Source organism: Arachis ipaensis, chromosome B6 (genome assembly GCF_059453495.1).
Source record: "Arachis ipaensis isolate K30076 ecotype BB chromosome B6, ASM5945349v1, whole genome shotgun sequence".
Classification (NCBI taxonomy): Eukaryota; Viridiplantae; Streptophyta; class Magnoliopsida; order Fabales; family Fabaceae; genus Arachis; species Arachis ipaensis.
This window is the reverse complement of record NC_142441.1, coordinates 51,936,987-51,946,812: the sequence shown is the minus strand read 5'-3', so window position 1 is coordinate 51,946,812 and position 9,826 is coordinate 51,936,987. Positions and strand designations below refer to the sequence as shown.

Below are 9,826 nucleotides of genomic sequence, written 5' to 3'. Positions count from 1 at the left end.
GGTTCACCCATGTAATTCACCTCTGCTATTGCAGGGTTCTCAGGATCATAAGCTTCTTCTTCAGAAGATGCCTCTTTAGTACTGTTGGATGCGGTTTGCAATCCATTTCGACTCTGAGAAATCATATTGACTTGCTGAGTCAATATTTTGTTCTGAGCCAATATGGCATTCAGAGTATCAATTTCAAGAACTCTCTTCCTCTCAGGCGTCCCATTACTCACAGGATTCCTTTCAGAAGTGTACATGAACTGGTTATTTGCAACCATGTTAATGAGTTCCTAAGCTTCTGTAGGCATTTTCTTTAGGTGAATGGATCCACCTGCAGAATGGTCCAATAACATCTTAGCTAATTCAGACAGACCATCATAGAATATATCCAGGATGGTCAATTCTGAAAGCATGTCAGAAGGACACTTTTTGGTCAGTTGCTTGTATCTCTCCCAAGCTTCATAGAGGGATTCACCTTCTTTCTGTTTGAAGGTTTGAACATCCACTCTAAGTTTGCTAAGCTTTTGAGGAGGAAAGAACTTGGCTAAGAAAGCCGTGACCAGCTTATCCCAAGAGTTCAGGCTATCTTTAGGTTGAGAGTCCAACCATATTCTAGCTCTGTCTCTTACAGAAAATGGGAAAAGCATAAGCCTGTAGACCTCGGGATCAACCCCATTGGTCTTAACAGTATCACAGATCTGCAAGAATTCAGTTAAGAACTAAAAAGGATCTTCTGATGGAAGTCCATGAAACTTGCAATTCTGTTGCATAAGAGAAACTAATTGAGGCTTTAGCTCAAAATTGTTTGCTCCAATGGCAGGAATTGAGATGCTTCTTCCATGTAAGTTAGAATTCGGTGTAGTAAAGTCACCAAGCATCTTCCTTGCATTGTTGTTGGGTTCGGCCATGTCTCCTTCTTTTTCAAAAATTTCTGTCAGATTTTCTCCAGAGAGTTGTGCTTTAGCTTCCCTTAGCTTCCTCTTCAGAATCCTTTCAGGTTCAGGATCAGCTTCAACAAGAATGTTCTTATCCTTGTTCCTGCTCATATAAAAAAGAAGAGAACAGAAAAGAAAATATGGAATCCTCTATGTCACAGTATAGAGATTCCTTATATGAGTATAAGAAGAGAAGAATGGAAGAAGGAAAAGATAAGAATGGAAGAATGGAGAAGAGTGGGTTCAAATTTTTGAGTGAAAGAGGGGTGTTAGTAGGTAAATAAATAAATAGAAGGAGATGATAGGGAGAAGAATTCGAAAATTAAATAAAATAAAATATAAATATTTTTGTTTTTATTTTAAATATTAGTTATAATTCCAAAATTTAAAAAGAAAAATAAAATTAAATCAAATTAAAATTTTAAAAAAAAGGGGAGGGGTTTTCAAAAATTAGAGAGGGAAAATTAGTTAGGTGGTTTTGAAAAAGATATGATTGAAATAGAAAATTTTTAAAATAAAAAACAATAATTCAAGTAGTTAATTGAAAAAGATTTGAAAATCAATTTTGAAAAGATAAGAAGTTAGAAAAGATTTTGAAATTAAGTTTTGAAAAAGATATGATTGAAAGATATGATTGAAAATTTAATTTGAAAAAGATTTGAAAAGGAAACTAAAAAGATTTAATTTTTGAAATTAAAGTTGATTACTTGACTAACAAGAAACTTAAAAGATATGATTTTAAAATTTAAAGATTGAACCTTTCTTAATAGACAAGTAACAAACTTAAAATTTTTGAATCAATCACATTAATTGTTAGCATTAATTTCGAAAATATGAAATGGAAATAAGAAAAAGATTTTGAAAATAAATTTTGAAAATTTCGAAATTACGAAAGTAAAATGAAAAAGATTTGATTTTTGAAAAAGATTTGAAAAGGGTAGAATTTTTAAATTGAAAATTTGATTTGACTCATAAGAAACAATTAAATTTAAAAACTTTTTGACTAAATCAAACCAAATTTTCCAAAATTTATGAGAGAAAAAGGGGAAGATATTTTTTTTTTTGAATTTTTAATGAAGAAAGAGAAAAACACAAAAATAAAACAAAACATAGAAATTATGAATTAAAACAACTAATGCATGCAAGAATACTTTGAATGTCAAGATGAACACCAAGAACACTTTGAAGATCAAGATGAACATCAAGACTTATTTTTGAAAATTTTTAAGAAAAGAAAAACATGCAGGACACCAAACTTAGAAATTTTCAATGTTGAGACACTAACAAATTGAAAATGCATATGAGAAACAAGAAAAGATGTACAACAAGAAAATGCAAAGATCAAACAAAGAAGATCATCAAGAACAACTTGAAGATCATGAAGAACATATGATGAATTTTCAAAAATTAAGAAAAAATTACAAACATGCAATGGACACCAAATTTAAAACTTGACACTAGATTCAAACAAGAAACACAAAATATTTTTGGTTTTTATGATTTTGTAAATTTTTTTGGTATTTTTTGAAAATTATTTTGAAAAAGAAAATAAGGATTTCAAAATTTCTAATGAGAATTCCAGGAATCATGCAATGTTAGTCTAAAGCTCCGGTCCAGGAATTAGACATGGCGTACTAGTTAGCCAAGCTTTCAGTGCAAGCTCCGGTCCAAAATACTAGACATGGCCAATGGCTAGCCAAGCTTGAGCATACATAGTTCAAGCATGTGAAGAGGAAGTCTCAGTCCAAAAGAATTTAGACATGGCTTTACAGCCAGCCAGACTTCAACAGATCATCATGAAACTCTAGAATTCATTCTTAAAAATTCTGAAGAACATAGAATAATTTAATTTTTTATTAATTTTTTTTCAAAAAATTTTCGAAAATAAAAAGAATAAAGACAAAAACTTAACATTAAAATAAAATTACCTAATTTGAGCAACAAGATGAACCGTCAGTTGTCCAAACTCGAACAATCCCCGGCAACGGCGCCAAAAACTTGGTTCACGAAATCGTGATTGTTCATTCCTTGGTAACGGTGCCAAAAACTTGGTACGCACGTTCATAATCTTAATTCTTTGTCACAACTTCGCACAACTAACCAGCAAGTGCACTGGGTCATCCAAGTAATAAACCTTACGTGAGTAAGGGTCGATCCTACGGAGATTGTCGGCTTGAAGCAAGCTATGGTCATCTTGCAAATCTCAGTCAGGCGGATTCAAATGGTTATGGTGAATTGATAGTTAAAATATAATTAAAATATAAAATAGGATAGAAATACTTATGTAATTCATTGGTAAGAATTTCAGATAAGCATATGGAGATGCTTTTGTTCCTTTTGAACCTCTGCTTTCCTACTGTCTTCATCTAATCCTTCATACTCCTTTTCATTGCAAGATGTATGTTGGGCATCACCGTTGTCAATGGCTACATCCCGTCCTCTCAGTGAAAATGGTCCAAATGCGCTGTCACCGCACGGCTAATCATCTGTCGGTTCTCGATCATGCTAGAATAGGATTCAGTAATCCTTTTGCGTCTGTCACTACGCCCAGCACTCGCGAGTTTGAAGCTCGTCACAGCCATCCCTTCCTAGATCCTACTCGGAATACCACAGATAAGGTTTAGACTTTTCGGATCTCAAGAATGGCCGCCAATAATTCTAGCCTATACCACGAAGACTCTGATCGTAAATCAGGAGGCTAAGAGATATGCATTCAAGCTTACTTTCATGTAGAACGGAAGTGTTTGTCAGGCTGATGCCAGGGCATCTTGGCCAGTTTCACTGACCTTTTCTTTACTGTTTTTAGGTTAGTTTCATGCATTTCTTTAGGAAATAAGCTAGTTTTGGGTAAATATTCACTTATGCCTTGATTCAAGCATACATTGTGCATTTTACATAATTTCATGAGGATTTTGCATAAGTTTAGTGACAAATATTATGTTGCATTACTCATGACTTGGACTAGAGCTTTGATGCACTTTATTGCTTGATTTCAGGATCAAAAAGGAAGCAAGAAAAGGGGAGGTAACTTGCAAGATTAATGAGAAAAGTGATTGCCAATAACATTCTCAAAAAGCCATCAATGCCCACGTTAGAGAGTCACGTTAACTAAGTTAACGTGAACTCTAACGTGGAGAAGAGAAGTTGAGCCAACATTAGTGACACTTAACATTGTCACTAACGTTGGCAATTACTCATAAGTGGCCACGTTAGAAGCCACGTTAACCTAGTTAACGTGGCCTCTAACGTTAACGGGGGAAGAGAAGCCAACGTTAGTGACACTCAACATTGTCACTAACGTTGGCCTATGGTGCAAAGTACCACGTTAACTCCCATGTTAACTTGGTTAACGTGGGAACTAACGTAAAGGATGAAGAGTTGTCGACAACGTTAGTGACACTCAACATTGTCACTAACGTTGAAGCAACCACACAACCCCAAGAGTCACGTTAACCTCCATGTTAACTTAGTTAACGTGGAAGCTAACGATGAGGAACGAAGGATGAGCCAACGTTAGTGACACTCAACATTGTCACTAACGTTGAGATGGCTAAAGATGGCCACGTTAGAGGCCACGTTAACCTAGTTAACGTGGACTCTAACGTGAAACCCAGGGGCACATTGGAACGTTAGTGACAATGTTGAGTGTCACTAACATTCTCGAAGGTTGGCAAGCACCACGTTAGAAGCCACGTTAACCTAGTTAACGTGGGCTTTAACGTGAAACAAGAAGGGGCACACTGGAACGTTAGTGACAATGTTGAGTGTCACTAACGTTCTCGAAGGATTAACAAGGCAACGTTAAAAGCCACGTTAACCTAGTTAACGTGGGTTTTAACGTAAGGCAAAGGGGTGCATTGGAACGTTAGTGACAATGTTAAGTGTCACTAACGTTCTCGAACTTATATTCTCACTAAATATTAACACCCCTAACGTCCTGAGCTGAAGTCTCTGCCCACTTAGCACTTTCTCTCTGTAAGTAAAGCCAAGCCCAAATGAAGAAAAGAACTGCTTCAAACTCGAGATCCAAAGGCCCAAGACTTGAAGAGTAAACTAGAAGCTGAGAAGAGTAGTATATATAGGAGTAGCTTTGAATTGTAAAGAAGTTCTGGAAGCTGGGAAAAAGGGAACTACTCTCTGTATTTTACTTTCTTTGCAATTTCTATTTTTATGATGTATTCTCCATCTTTGTTTTCATTTTCAAGAGCTATGAACAACTAAACCCCTTTCATTGGGTTAGGGAGCTCTGTTGTAATTTGATGGATCAATACTAATTTTTATTATTCTTCTTCTATCTTTCCTCTTGATTTTACTTGAAAGCTTTCGATCTTCATCCCATTGAGTAGTTATCTTGGAAGAGAAGCTATTCAAACTTGGATCTCTTTTGAACCTTGAAAGAGGAATGAAGAGATCAAGCTAGAAATGTGATGAGCGGATATTTTATACGCTTTTTGGGGATAATTTCATATAGTTTAGAGTATGTTTTAGTTAGTTTTTAGTCTATTTCTAGTAGTTTTTAGGAAAAATTCATATTTCTGGACTTTACTATGAGTTGTGTGTTTTTCTGTAATTTCAGGTATTTTTCTGGCTGAAATTGAAGGAGCTGAGCAAAAATCTGATTCAGGCTGAAAAAGGACTGCTAATGCTGTTGGATTCTGACCTCCCTGCACTTAAATTGGATTTTCTGGAGCTACAGAACTCGAAATGGCATGCTTCCAATTGCATTGGAAAGTAGACATCCAGGGCTTTCTATCAATATATAATAGTCCATACTTTGCACAATGATAGATGACGTAAACTGGCGTTCAACGCCAGTTCTTTGCCCAATTCTGGCGTCCAGCGCCAGAAAAGGATCAAAAACTGGAGTTGAACGCCCAAACTGGCATAAAAACTGGCGTTCAACTCCACAAATGGCCTCTGCACGTGACTCACTTAAATCTCAGCCCCAGCACACACCAAGTGGGCCCCAGAAGTTGACCTCTGCATCATCCATCATAGTCCACTCATATTTTGTAACCCTAGGCTACTAGTTTAGTATTTAAACAACTTTTAGAGACTTATTTTGTATCTCATGACATTTCAGATCTAAACTTTATATTCTCTGACGGCATGAGTCTCTAAACCCCATTGTTGGGGGTGAGGAGCTCTGCTGTGTCTCGATGAATTAATGCAAGTATTTCTGTTTTTCATTCAAACACGCTTGTTCCTATCTAAGATGTTCATTCGCGCTTAACTGTGATGGAGGTGATGAGCTGTGACACTCATCACCTTCCTCAAATCATGAACGTGTGCCTGACAACCACCTCCGTTCTATATACGATTGAATGAGTATCTCTTAGATTCCTTAATCAGAATCTCCGTGGTATAAGCTAGAACTGATGGCAGCATTCATGAGAATCCGGAAAGTCTAAACCTTGTCTGTGGTATTCCGAGTAGGATTCAAGGATTGAATGACTGTGACGAGCTTCAAACTCCTGAAGGCTGGGCGTTAGTGACAGATGCAAAAGGATAGTAAATCCTATTCTAACCAGATCGAGAACCAACCGGTGATTAGCCGTGCTGTGACAGAGCACGTGAGCGTAGTTTTCACTGGAAGGATGGAAGGTAGCCATTGACAACGGTGATCCACCAACACACAGCTTGCCATAGGGGGACGTGCGTGCATGAACAAGAAGACAGAGGAAAGCAGAGATTCAGAAGACAAAGCATCTCCAAAACTCCAACATATTCTCCATTACTGCACAACAAGTAACTTTTAATTTATGCTCTACTGGTTACTCACAATTCAATTGATAAACATAATTGACTTCCTGACTAAGATTTACAAGATAACCATAGATTGCTTCAAACCAACAATCTCCGTGGGATTCGACCCTTACTCACGTAAGGTATTACTTGGACGACCCAGTGCACTTGCTGGTCATGTGTGCGAAATTGTAAGAGAGTAACAATTTTGTGCACCAAGTTTTTTGGCGCCGTTGCCGGGGATTGTTCGTGTTTGAACAACTGACGGATTATTTTGTTGCTTAGATTAGGAAAAATCTTTCTTTTTTTTTTGGTTTAGAGTCTTTTATTATTTATCCCTTGTTAAAATACTTTAAACTTATAGCTCAGTTATTTAGAACGTGGTGTTTATGTTCATGATAATTGGCTATCATATTTTTTAAAACCTTTTTCAAAAATAATTTTTCTATTAAATCCTGTGCCAAACTTTAAGTTTGGTGTTTTCAAAAATAATCTTTCTTAAAATTTTTGAAAGTCCCATAACTCATTTGGCTAGAGCATTAATCTGTGTTCTTGGTAATTGGGTTAGAGTCTTTTATATTCTTTTCAAAACCTTCTTTTTCATAAATAATATTTTCTCTATTAAATTTTGTGCCAAACTTAAAGTTTGGTGTTTTCTTGTTGATTTCCCTTTGGTTTTCGAAAATTTTGGTTTGTTTTTCTAAAAATTTTAAGTTTGGTGTTCTTTCTTCATGTTCTTGTGTTCTTGTGAGTCTTCAAAGTGTTCTTGAGTTTTCCTTGTGTCTTGATCTTAAAATTTTTAAGATCTTGTACTATCTTATTGTTTTTCTCTCTCCTCACTAAATTCAAAAAAAAATATATTTTCAAAATATCTCTTCTAACTTCCTAACTTCTTATCTTTTCAAAATTTGTTTCAACTAACTAACTAACTTTTTGTTTGTTTCTTAACTTTTTCAAAACTACCTAACTAACTCTCCCTCTCTCTAATTTTCGAAAATATCTTCCCTCTTTTTCAAAAATTTCTTTTTTTTATTAACTAATTAATTTCTTTTTTTTTATAAACAAAAAAAAATTTTTAACTTCAAAATTCAAATTCTTTTTAGTTATTTTATTTTATTTAAGTATTTACTTCTTATAAAATAAAATAAATAAAAAGGTAAATCAGTCCAAGTTATATCCATAGATCCATCATGGACATAAGTGGAAATGAACAGTCCAGGAGGACTCTGGGGTCATATTCTAACCCCTCTACTGCTTCATATGGAAGTAGCATCTGCATACCCTCCATTGGAGTCAGTAGCTTTGAGTTGAATCCTCAGTTCATTATCATGGTGCAGCAAAGTTGCCAGTATTCCGGTCTTCTACAGGAAGAACCTACAGAGTTTCTAGCACAATTTTTACAAATTGCTGACACAGTACATGATAAGGAAATAGATCAGGATGTCTACAGACTATTACTGTTTCCATTTGCTGTAAAAGATCAAGCTAAGAGGTGGTTAAATAACCAACCTAAGGCCAGCATAAGAACATGGAAACAGCTGACAGAAAAATTCCTGAATCAATATTTCCCTCCAAAAAGGATGACATAGCTAAGGCTGGACATCCAAGGCTTTAAACAAGGAGATAATGAATCTCTTTATGATGCCTGGGAGAGATACAGAGAGATGCTACGAAAATGCCCCTCTGAAATGTTTTCAGAGTGGGTTCAGTTAGACATCTTCTACTATGGGCTTGCAGAAGGAGCTCAGATGTCTTTAGATTACTCAGCTGGTGGATCCATCCATATGAGAAAGACAATTGAAGAAGCTCAAGAGCTCATTGATACAGTTGCCAGGAATCAGCATCTGTATCTAAGCAGCAACCCTTCCATGAATGAAGAGGTTAAAACAGTAACTGCTGAATTCAGTACTGTAAAACAAGCTGCTGAATTCAATCAGCAATTAGATTTTCTAACAAAACAGCTAGCTGAATTCAAAGACAGGTTACAGGAGACAAGGATAGCTAATATACATATGGACGAACAGTTTAAGCAAACAAAGCAGCAGCTATCAAAGCAAATAGCAGAAGAATGCCAAGCAGTTCAATTAAGAAGTGGGAAAATATTAAATACCCCACCTCAAGGCATCAAAAATTCAAGAAATGAGCGACCCACCAAAGATTCCCCTGAGGATAGTAAGAGCCCAGGGAAAAATAATTCTGGCACTAAAACGCCAGAAAATGGGTGGAAGGCTGGCGCTGAATGCCCAGACCATGCCCAAAACTAGCGTTCAGCGCCAGAAACAAGGCAGGATTGGAGTTCAACACCAGAAATGGGCAAGAATCTGGCGTTGAACGCCCAAAGAGGGCATAATCCAGCGTTGAACGCCCAAAACGGGCACATTTCTGGCATTCAGGTGCCAGGAACAGACAGTGAGTTGGCGTCTAATGTCATTCCAGCTTCTGACTCTGGTACTCAATTGCCAGTGAGGGATCAGACACACACAAGTGCTGATAAAAACCCCTCTAAAAAGGCTTCTTTAACCACTAAGGTTGAGGAATATAAAGCCAAGATACCTTATCCTCAAAAACTCCGGAAAGAGGAGCAGGATAAGCAATTTGCTCGCTTTGCAGATTATCTAAGGACTCTTGAAATAAAGATTCCTTTTGCAGAGGCACTTGAGCAAATACCTTCTTATGCCAAGTTCATGAAAGAGATCTTGAGTCATAAAAAGGAGTGGAGAGAAACAGAAAGAGTTCTCCTCACTGAAGAATGCAGTGCAGTCATTCTGAAAAGCTTTCCTGAAAAGCTTAAAGACCCTGGGAGTTTTCTGATACCATGCATATTGGAAGGTGATTGCACCAAGACAGCCTTGTGCGATCTTGGGGCAAGCATCAACCTAATACCTGCATCCACTATCAGGAAGCTTGGCTTAACTGAAGAAGTTAAACCAACCCGGATATGTCTCCAACTTGCTGATGGTTCCACTAAATACCCATCAGGCGTGATTGAGGACATGATTGTCAGAGTTGGGCCATTCGCCTTTCCCACTGACTTTGTTGTGCTGGAAATGGAGGAGCACAAGAGTGCCACTCTCATTCTAGGAAGACCCTTCCTAGCAACTGGACGATCCCTCATTGACGTCCAACAGGGGGAAATAACCCTGAGAGTCAACGATGAC

General features: G+C 36.8%; 1 non-coding gene across 1 annotated transcript; it reads left to right on the top strand.

The window, feature by feature from the left end:
- The first annotated feature begins 395 nt into the window (after positions 1-395).
- On the top strand, positions 396-503 carry LOC148555563 (small nucleolar RNA R71). The gene has a single exon (XR_015887058.1). It is a non-coding gene; the product is annotated as a small nucleolar RNA R71 (small nucleolar RNA).
- Positions 504-9,826: the final 9,323 nt, after the last annotated feature.